Below are 12,083 nucleotides of genomic sequence, written 5' to 3'. Positions count from 1 at the left end.
ACAAGTTCAGTGCCGATGAAGTGACTGGTCTGATTGTCTAACGGAGAAATAAGAGTTATTATTACAATCTGAAGGCATTCGATCCAGTAAGGTTCCCGTAAAGTGAGTTAGGAATTAAAAGATTTGATTAAAAAGCAATTAAGAAAGGGCTGTACTTACCTAATCTTTTAAAAGGGAAGCGAATCAGATTTCACTGCATTAGCTCAAATTTTATGTTACAGAGTCTGAGTGGAGGAAATCTCTCTCCTTCAATAAAAGGGAAATAATCGTTTGGAGCTGATGTAAATCTTATTGTTTGGCGGATTTGTGTTTTTGAAAGTGATTTAGAAATTTTCCTGATTCAACACCAATGGCAAAATATGGCGAGTCCCAGAAGTTTCTTCTGATACATCACTGATGACTCTTTTGCCTTAGCAAGTGAGTTAGCATCATACGCAGTGATGTTACATCAGTGTGCAAGTAGCTAGGGTTCAACGCTAGTCTCCCCTAACTATCTTCACCTGTTGAATGCATCTGGGTAAGCAGCCGACGGGCTCGTAGATCCTGAGTCCACAGAATCCGACTTCCAAAGTTGAGTCCACAGACTAGCAGCAGGGCATCGCCCGAGTGCTAGTTAAAAATGCAGAGTGTCAGCTCATGACAGACCGGCTGCATCAGAATCTGCATTTTAACAAGTTTTTGAGGTGAACGCATAGTGAATTTGGGGAATTGTCACTCTAGTACCAAGGGCCACCAAACTTCCATTGTATGCCTATCGCTTTCATGACCTTGTACAATCAGGTGCTGTTATTAAACTGATGTTCTTTTAATCAACTGATATTTTACACCTAAATACATTGATTAAAAACGAAACGGAAGTATTATTTGCTATATGTATAATGGGACCGCACAAAAATTTACAGTGGAATGAAATAACAGCATGGCATTTGTACAGGTTATCTGACAGATTTGTGAAGATTCGATCTCTTAAGAAGCGTCAAGCTCTGGGAACAATGGCTGGCACATAATAACGCACCATGTAAGTTTTAACTATGTTGTTACTATTCACAATTAAATAATTACTAATAATAAGCCTTCTCTTTTTAATCAAAAGGGAGATTATTTGGCATTAGAAAAAGAGCTAAAATTAGCATTACAGAAATTGAAAGGAAAATTAAAAGAGACCAAGTTTCTCATTATTTGATTTAATTTTAAATAATACTGTGTCTGTGTACCACCTCACACCATGTCAGGGTCACCAGCGCTGTATTTACCTTGCATTCTGAGAAATACTTGTTGAAGTCTTAATAGACGTGGCTGTAAAATGGGATCATACTTAAGGGAATATCTATTTCAGTTGTGTCAGGATAACATTATGTCGGCTTGAGTCTTTCACAATTAATATCATCAACTTCCTAAAGTCAAACATTTAGTGTTCTGCTTGTTTGAGTTTTGCTATTTTAGGTAATGTTATGTTCCCTTTTTCCAGAGCATACAGAGAGGAAATACAGAGAGGAAATACAGAGAGGAATACAATACTCAGTGTTGATATGATTACAGGGAATGAGACACCTTCAGACTCTTGACGGTAGGAATTAAATACTATAGTCAGGATTACAGAGAATGATCTATTAATGTGTTTCTAAAATAAAACTCATTGTAATTTGATCCAGAATCTTCATTTCTAGGAATTTATCTTCAAAGATAAAATTGCCTATATTAGCAAACTTTTTACATGTAAATGTTCATCTTAGATTACTTATGGTAGTAAATATTTTTAAAAATGTCAAATGTCGGGGCGCCTGGGTGGCTCAGTCAGTTAAGCGTCCGACTTCAGCTCAGGTCACGATCTCGCAGTCCGTGAGTTCAAGCCCCGCGTGGGGCTCTGGGCTGACGGCTCGGAGCCTGGAGGCTGCTTCAGATTCTGTGTCTCCCTCTCTCTCTGCCCCTCCCGCATTCATGCTTTGTCTCTGTCTCAAAAATAAACGTTAAAAAAAAATGTCAAATGTCTAAAAATACAGGATTAAATGAATAGTAGTATCTTGAGCCCAGGCAGCCACTCATAATCAGATTAATCAGAATAATTCTAAACTCATGGAAAATTTATCATGGAACAGTGTTAAGTTAAAATGTTGCTTTTTGGGGTGCCTGGGTGGTTCAGTTGGTTGAGCATCCAACTCTTGATTTTGGCTCAGGTCATAATCTCAGAGTCATGAGATTGAGCCCCGAGTCAGGCTCTACACTGGGCATGGAGGCTGCTTGGGATTCGTTCTCTCCCCCCCCACCCCCCCGCTCCTTTTCCACTCACACACATGCACACACGCTCTCTCTTTCTCTGTTTAAAACAAAAAAAGAATTCTTGCTTATTAAACAGTATATATAGTATATTCCAGAATATGTAAAGGAAGTAAAACTATAGCATAAGGACACATCAAAATGCCAACTATGATATCTCAGAGTAACAGGATTGTGAGTTATTTCATTATAATTGTTGTGCATTTTTTTGAATCTTTATAGGGAATTGTAAATAGGGAAAGCAATATTATCTATTTATCTACTAAAATATAATAGACATAAAGTTGGGAAGTCTATGTTTGAAACTTAACCTTATTTATTGAGTGGGGAGAGACAAAAAGATATATGTATATATATACAGATCTTCCTCGACTTGATGGGGTTATATTCCCATAAACCCGTATGTTGAAACTACAGTAAATTGAAAATACATTTAATCCACCTAACCTACTGAACATCATAGCTTGGCCTTGCCTCCCTCAGACACATTTGGAACACTTACGTCAGCCTACAGTTGGACAAAATCTTTGACTATAAGCCGATTTTATAACCAGGTGTTGACTGTCTCATGTAATTTATCAAGTATTGCACTGAAAGTAAGAGACAGAATGGCTGTATGGGTGCAAGATGGTGATCCCTGTACCAGTTGTTGACCCTCATGATCACATGTCTGACTGGGAGCTGCCACTCCCCAGTATCATGCGAGAGGATCAGACCACATATTCAAAATTCAAGATATGGTTTCTACTTAATGCCTAGGGCTTTTACACCATGGTAAAGGACAACAATCCTAGGTCAAACCAGTTCCCTTAGTTCCCTAGATTGGGAACTGTCTATAGACACTCTCCCCTCTACTCTTGGCAGTGACTTCCTAAAAGGTCTTCTTGACTCTACCTTTGGTCTTTCTAAATGTAGGACCATTAGGCATCCTTCTAAACATAAGTCCTGACTCTACCCTTGGTCCTCATTAGTAATCTTTCTAAATGTAAGTCCTACCAAGTCACTACTCTGTTCAAAACCTCCATGGCTTCCCATCCCATGTGCAAGACAATGCACTCTTCAAGACTTCTGTAACTTGGCCTCCAATATTCATTCTGACCCAGTCCCTTACTATTTCTCCCTTGTGCCCACTGCACTTTAGTCACCCCAGCCTCCTTGTCTTCCCTGGGATATCCCAGACCCGTGCCTGCCTCAGGATGTGCACACTTGCTTCCCTTCTGCCTGAAACACTCTAGTCCCAGATATCAACTTGAATTGCTCCTTGATTTCACCAAAGCCTCTGCCTCAAACAAGCCTATGCAAAAATAGTACCCCTCCCTCACCTCTGGCAATAACTGTCTACCCCTCTGCTTTTTGTTTTTCTTTCCAGCATTAATGGTTGATATTTATGTTTTATGCTGTCTCTGTCTCTCTGTATATTTTTTATCTATGCCCACTATAATATCATCTCCATGGGGAAGATTTGTCTTCCTCACAGCTAAATACCCAGCAACTAAAACAGCGCTGACACTTACTAGGTACACGATAAATAATTGCTAAATGGATGAATAAATGGGTGATTTTAAGTGATCTCTACATTCAACGTGGGGCTTGAACTCACGACCCTGAGATCAAGAGTCATACACTCCACCGACTGAGCCAGCTGGGATGCCCCTAAATGGTTGACTTTTAAAAAGTTAGTTTAATTGTTTTAGTTAACTATTGCTGTACAATAAACCACCCCCAAAACTTAGTGGCTTGAACCAGAGACAACTGTCTTTGCTCAAGCCTCTGCCATTGGGCAGGCCTTAGAAGCGGACACTTGTCTTTGTGTTCTTTGGGGCCAGCAGGGTCAGCTCAAAGGCTAGGGAAGAAGTTAATAAATTATTCAGTTCCAGTCTAATCAAGTGGCTTCCACCCAGCTTTTAGTCAAAGAGTAAACAGCCTCAAGAGTCAGGTTTCTGCTCAATGTGAGAATAATTAAAAGCTAAAAGCAGTCTCAGGATAGATAGAAGGCTAGGTAGGAAATGAAGTGAATTACACTGGTTCTTTTTAAACATATGCTGAGTGACCACATGGCACAAGTATTATGGGAAATTCCAACAGTGGAAAATATGTCCATTACATTCCTTTCTATCACCACACTCCACCTCCCAGAACTACCAGTGCACCTTGTTCCTTCCCCAGACTTCTCAACTAACCATGTGGGTGATTTTTTTTCTATTTGGAGCCCTAATATTCTCCTCACACAGAAGAGGAGTTGAGAACCTAATTAGTCTGCAAGGAAGACACATAACCTAGTTCAATTAAATCACACAGCCCTGCAAAAAACAATTACTTATTTTTCAATAGGTACAGTAATGTGTCTGGAAACAGTATTAATTGAAGTAGAAACTTGAAGCTACAGACAAAAGGTAGAATAGTCTGTGTGCTGTTTGATGATCAATGATTAAGTTACTGAATGTGCTTGTATGAGTTGAGGATCTCATCAACCATTTATAACACCACATGCCGCATTAATAATTGATAAGCACAAATAAATGTGAGCAGAGAAGATTTATTATCCTGGGGCTCAGTCTTTATAGAGTTAAAACTTTGCATAGAATCTTATTTTTCAATACGTTGAGAGAGGTCATAGTGACAGAAAGAGTAGTCTATGGTTAGCGATGCTTTTCAAATTGGTACATTTAATCGCAAAAGCATCTCTGTGTAGCAGATTGGTGAAGGACTCAGGCTGAGTAAGATATAGGTCTGCTTCATACCAGCTATGTGACCAAGCGTAAGGTATTCACCTCGCTGAGCGATGCCCATGCTCCTCGTCTTCACGATGGGAGGAGAAGAGTGTCAGCCTACTAGGGAGGCAGGTTAAATCGTTTGATGCCTTTAAAAATCTTAGGACATAACTGTTGCTCAATAGGTGTTAGTGATAATCCATTTGCCATGACTCTTAAATGGTTGTGTATGATGTGCGTGTATCAAAGACCTCTTGCAAATACTCTGCAGACCTCAGGACTGTTTAGCCCGTATGTCGGTGACACTGATCTAGTCCATCGATACCTCCAGTCACTTACATTCTTCCTGTTATTTAAGAGAGTTTGAAGAGCCTCATCCTCGAATATCTGTTCCAGGCAAACTATTCATTCACTTTCTAAACTTAGCATCAGAGCTAGGCATTGATAAAATAAATAAAACACAAAATGTGATGTATAATTTAAAGCACAAGTAGTAGGCGATTGCCCTAAAGTGATGTGCAAGGGGTTGGCCAAATTAAATAAAAATGGGAGAGATCTGCGAGGGGAAAGCAATAAATAAATTAACGATTTGCAATTCCATTTGCTAACCTAACAAAACTCTTTGCTGGTCAATCAGCCAGTCATTTGTTTATGAAGAAACCAAGGTTACATACATACTGCATCAACAAATTCATCCTCATGTGCCTCACGTAAGACTATTTTGAAGGGTTAAAGTTGAGTCCCCTAATCAGTTTATAAGCTATGTCTAGTGAAGTCAACTTTGACCATTCGTTGGCATTTTGATGAATCAGTCTTACTAGGTTATTCGTGTTCCCCAATAGTTAGATAATATTATTAACCATTTTGCAACTATATCAAAACATCTTTAATAATTTATTTAAAATTTGAGAAAAAAAAGCATAAATATACAAAAAAGTTTAGACTCTTTTTAGGGATACAACCTAAGGGGAACAGGGGCAAAATCATTAAGTCCCACGTTTTGAACCCAGGTTTCTCCACGTTGGTGCTACTGACATTTGGGCTGGATCATTCTCTGCGGTGGGGGCTGTCCTGTGCCTTGCAGGAGGTTTGGCCGCACCCCTGGCCTCGTCCTTCTAGATGCCAGTAAAACTTCCTCCTCCTCAGTTGTGACAATCAAAAGTGTCTCCAGACATTGCCAAGAATCTCCTGGCAAGGAAGGAAAAATCATCCCGGTTGAAAAACACCATTCCAATAACCAAACCATTCCAATAACTTTTGAAAGAAATAGAGAGCCCGGCTGATTCATACAATTTGATACATTGCTGAAGAAGCGAAATCTTGTTGTATGCATGACTCTTTCTGCTTTATTCCTGAATCCCACCTCCCCATCCTCTTTCCCTTCATTCCTGACATATACTAGGAATTTTTTTAATTTAAAATTTTCCCTGGATTGAAAAGTTAACGGTAATAGCCTAGTTTATTCAGCAAGGTATGTCCCCTGCTGAATAATAGGTGAATAAAATTTATTGATTCGCAATAAAAGTCATAAATTTATAAAGTGCCCAACATTTGAGAAAATGGTTATAAAAATCTAAATCCCGACGGCAGTACAATGAACAAGAAATAAGGTTTGAGCAGTATGATAAAAGGGGAAGCAAAATATGTTGCTAGAATTTGTATTAACTACGTGGTCTGCAAAGCTTGTTGAAGCTGAATAGAAAAATGTGATAAGGCTGGTGAAAACTCCACTAGCTGAGGGATAAAAATAGTTGTAGGGAACAATGGCTCCTTCCTCTTTCTCTTTTTTTTTTCTTTCTCTTTTTTTTCTTTCCTTCCTCTTCTCTCTCGGGACCTACATACATACCTTGGCTCACATGCTTAATATGGTCTATGTCTTTGGCATTGACATACTTCAAGGAACAGATGATAGAGCACTCGTACTTTCAGCTTGGAGTCGGAAACCCAGGAAAACAATAAATGTTTATGGAAGGTGGTAAAATTTTAGGGCTCCATTCACAACAAATGTTAAACACACGCAGTCTTGCTGAAAGCGCAGGCATTGTTGGAATTCTGTATTGTCAGAATCTCTCGGCACAGAACAGACCCCAGTTTTGGCTTTTGTGGCACGGAACGGACTCAGGTGGAAAGGATTTTTTTTTTTCTTTCTTGACAACAGCCCCACTGCCTGGCAGTTGTTGCTATTGGGAAGGGCCTCATGAGTTTACATTTTTATGTTTTTTAGTGTTTTAATGTTTATTTTTGAGAGAGAGAGAGACAAGAGTGCAAGTAGGGGAGGGACAGAGAGAGAGGGAGACACAGAATCCGAAGCAGGCTCTGGGCTCTGAGCTGTCAGCACAGAGCTAGACGCAGGGCTTGAACTCATGAGCCGTGAGATCATGACCTGAGCCACCCAGGCATCCCAAATTTACATTTTTTAATGCATTTCCTAATTTTTTCTTGGTTTAGAAATTCTATTCAAGGGCGCCTGGGTGGTTCAGTCGGTTCAGTGTCCAACTTCGGCTCAGGTCATGATCTTGTGGTTCGTGGGTTCGAGCCTTGCATCGGGCTCTGTGTTCACAGCTCAGAGCCTGGAGCCTACTTCAGTTTCTGTGTCTCCCTCTCTCTCTGCCCCTCCCCTGCTCATGCTTAGTCTTTCACTGTTTCTCAAAAATAAATAAATGTTAAAAAATTAAAAAAAAAAATTCTGTCTCAAGTCCTGAGTCCTCTCCAGAGCCCAGACTTTTATATTTAACTGCCTTTGATGGCACACGCATGAAGATACTTATGAGGCACCAAGCTTAGCATGTTCAAGATCAGACCAAACCTGTTTTCTTTTTAGCATCCACTTGTCAGTTAATGATGACGTAGTCAAGTAAGAAACCTTAGATTCATCCCTGATTCTGCTCCTTTCCTTAGGTCTCTTCTCTTCAGCACTATCATCTCTTCTTCCAAAATATGGCCTGGATCTGCCCGCTTCTCTGCATTTTTACTTCCAACTCCTTTGTTGAGGCAACCCTCTCATCCCCAGTGATGACTAGTGGCCTATATGTTTCCAGCCCTGCCTTTCAACGGTCCGTTGTTTCTTTAGCACCCAGCATCAGGATCATAAACAAACAAAACACAAAAATAAATCGAAGTCAGAACACATCATTCCCCTGCTTAAAAGGAAAAACAAAAGTCATAGGAAAAAAAAAGATCAGATTTATGGCACCAGAGGCAGGGGAGTGGGGAGGAGGAAGTAGATGATGGTGGCCAAAAAGTACAGACTTAGTTGCAAGGTAAAAAAGTACCAGGGATGTACTGCACAAAGATGATGAGACTGTAGTTAACGCTGCTGTTGCAAGCTGGAAAGTTGTTAGAGTAGAACCAAAGAGTTCTCAAAGAAAAAGATTATTTCCATTTTCTTCTTCTTCCTCCTCCTCCTTCTTGTTTTATATGGGATGATGGATGTTAGCTAAATTACTGTAGTGATCATTTCACAACACAGATGGTCTCAAGTTAGAGGCGATGGTTCAACTTAATTTTTTGACTTTATAATGATGTGAAAGCCATATGCATTCAGTAGAAATTAGACTTCAAGTTTTGAATTTGGATCTCCTGGCTAGTGATGTGGAGTCCAATCCTCTCCCATGACGCTGGCCAGTGGCAGCTCCCAGTCAGCCACAGGATCACCATGGTAAATAGCCGGTACACTCACCACCTTCCTGTCCCCATACACCCATTCCATCTTTCCATGTAGTATTCAATAAATTACATCAGATAGTCAAAACTTGGTTTTAAAATCGGTTTGTGTTGGATGATTTTGTCCAACCGTAGGCTAATGGATTGTTCTGAGCACATTTAAGGTAGACTAAACTAAGCTATGACGTTTGGTAAGTTAGATGTATTAAATGCATTTTTAACTTATGATATTTTCAGCTTATGATGGGTTTATTGGGATGTAACCCTATCATTAAATTGAAGAAGATCCATATAGGTAAGTTGAATGATTGGACTGTATACCCTAAAACTATATAGTGCTGTATGTCTGTTATACCTCAATAAGGCTGGAAAAAAAAGCTAATTAATTTTAGGCTATTGTAATGGAATTCTGACGCGTAAGGGCTGGGGACAGATTCTTTCAATATATTTCACAATTGCCAGGCTCTAAAGTACTCTATTTTGTCCTCCAAATGACGAATAAAGGCGAATAATAAAAATGGTTAAAGGGATAGAAAATAGGTCATTTGGAAAAGAGTTGTTAAAAAAAAAAAGGATTATCTAGCCTGAAAAAGAAGACAAAGTCAAAAGAAGGAAGGAAAGAAAAGAAACAGCCCCTAAAACCTGTGCCCTGATCTAATAGGGTCAGAACCATGCCCCTGCTTGCCCCTCAAAACTCAACTCCTAACCATCTCTGCATTCGATCTATCCTTGCTTTCAGACTTATTCTTTCTGTTTCCCTAATGTTTGGGGACTTGCTGCCACCTCAGGGCTCTGGCTGTGGCCATTCCTTCTGTCTGGAATCATCTTCTCCAAGAGGAGGGCATTACCACCGTTCAGGTTCTGTCTTAAGATGATCTCTTCAGAGACCTACCCTCCTTCTCTAAGGCAGTGCTATGTGTCCCTCAGTCACTATCTGTCATATTATACTACTAATTAGTTGTACTTGGCAATTTTTTCATTGAAATAATCTAATGTATCCAGTGGTTTGCTTGGTTAGAGTCTTTGCTCCCACCCAGAAAGAATGTGAGCTCTCATGCTCATGAGAACCTTGGCTTCTTCACTCTGTGTCCCCAGCACGTCTGTAATCTCAGCACCCAATGCTGTGCCTGGCACTTCACATGGTAAGTCATGAATAAGTACTTATGGTTGAGAAGTCTTTGATTTTTGCCCCGATGCTCTATTTGGAATTAGTTACTTCTTCCTAACATTTGCATAGACACATGCATTAAAGGAGAAGCGATTTTAATAATAGCAACTGTCAGTTGTTGAGGGTGTTGAGGGGCCTACGAAAAATGATCTAAAGTACCCAACTGAAAACAAAAAAAGTGATATGAAACCAAAGGAGAATATCAGAGAATATCACTAAGGAAAATATAATGTTGAAAACAATTGCTGCAATGAATGGTCTGATAATTTCTAAATTACTGAAGACTAAAGACCAAAGGTCATTAGAACCATGTCAACTGACAAATCCCCTCAGTGACTGAGAAAGCACACGCATTGTACGAGTAGCTCACAGGAGAATACACCCTTGTAGAACCTGAAAGAATCACTTTTCTGGGAGTTTATGGTCACATAAAAGGGCAGCAGGATAGACTTGGTGAAAGCCAGAATGCCAGCCATCCTCAAGGAATGGTTGGAGTCCTCAAAACAGAACTCTTTTGGAGGATCCAAGCCAGTCTGGAATTCAACATGATGAGGTAGAAAATTGCTCAATGGTAAACCAGGAGGTGTGGCTTCCCATTCTGGCAATTGCCACTGAAAAGACTTATGTGGACTATTTCTACATGCAGAATAGAAAATGCATAAAAATCTAAGAGAGAGCCTTGAATTGTAAAAACCATTAAGACCTTGCATGTGATAAGTTTTGTGAAGGTAGAGACTATGTCTATCTGTCCTCTGAATCCCTGAAACTTTTCATAGTGCCTATGACACAGCAGGCACTCCATAAATATTCAGTAAAAGGATCAAAGCAAACAAGCAAGTATGGAATTCCATTAAACTTTGATATAGTTTATTTTTTTCCAGAAATCAGATGCCGTCTCCTCCAGAAGGCTCTTTTACTGAAGGGGTTATATTTGTTCCTGCTCTGTAGTTCCACAATACCCTATGCCTCTTTCTAAGATTGTGTTATTCCTGGATATTCACCCATCTGTCCCTACTGCTAGACTGTGACATCTTCGAAGGCAAAAATTCTTCTCGGTTGACTGATACATGTATTGTGTGACCCAGAATGGGGTTCAAGAGATGTATGATACTATTTTTGGATGATAGGTGTGTGCTTTGTTGTATTAGTAATTTCTGTAAATTCCAGGATCTAGCTCAGTGCTTGGTACCTAATGGATACTGAAAATTAGTACTATTGTTTCTTTAAGGAAGGGATAGGTCAAAATTCTCCAGTCTCGAGAATTATATGCATGCTGAGATGGTTGAAGACAGAACTCTGGAGTCTAGAAATCTGGAATCTTTCACAGCCAAGGCTAGATTAAGACCTTTAGAAATCCTAAACACTGAAAATATCGTGCCATTTAAAAATTAAAGTAAAACTGATATGAAGACTCAAATCAAAACAGCTTTTTTTTTAATGTTTATTTATTTTTGAGACAGAGAGAGACAGAGCATGAACGGGGGAGGGTCAGAGAGAGAGGGAGACACAGAATCCGAAGCAGGCTCCAGGCTCCGAGCCGTCAGCCCAGAGCCCGAGGCGGGGCTCAAGGACCGTGAGATCATGACCTGAGCCAAAGTCGGACGCTTAACCGACTGAGCCACCCAGGCGCCCCGAAAACAGCTTTTTTTTTTAGGACACCAGGTTGTGAAGTACATCAAAGGTGAGCTTCTTCGTCCCCCCCCTTTTTGAGTGCCTTTGGGTACTTCCTATTGTCTCCTTTGTGATTCGTCTTACATTGGCAGTGACTTGCCCAAGGTCACACAGCTAGTTAGTAGGAGAATCCAGCACAGGTCAAGAATCTTCTTGCCTTTTCATGATGCTCTGCTTCTAATTCTTATCACCAGGTGTTTCTGGACATGTTTTTGGGTTTACAGTTAATGCTATCAGTTCTAGTGCCACCTTCCCGGAAGGTCGGAGTTAACCAAGTAAGTCAGACTTGACCAGACTGGTCAACTGGTCTGGAAAGGACACCCTGAATCCTCACTGCAAAGCACAAAGTCTTTCCTGTTCACTTCCTATGAAATCAGCCAGGTGTAGCTGCTGCCTGGAGGTTAGTTCAGTGGCTGGAGAGAACAGCCTCGGGGGGAAAAAATAAATTCAAAACGGTGAAGTGTGCTGACTTGTGCATCTGAAAAAAGCTGAGGAGGCTTCATCTCCAAAGGATACATAGACTTCGAGCTGAAGGAGCTTTCAAAGGAAGCTGAAGTTACGTAACAAGGAGGTAAGAGGGGATTTAAAGTGGTCTG

This window comes from Panthera onca, chromosome A3 (assembly GCF_046562875.1).
Source record: "Panthera onca isolate mPanOnc1 chromosome A3, mPanOnc1 haplotype 2, whole genome shotgun sequence".
Lineage (NCBI taxonomy): Eukaryota > Metazoa > Chordata > Mammalia > Carnivora > Felidae > Panthera > Panthera onca.
Note: the sequence above shows the minus strand (reverse complement) of the source record.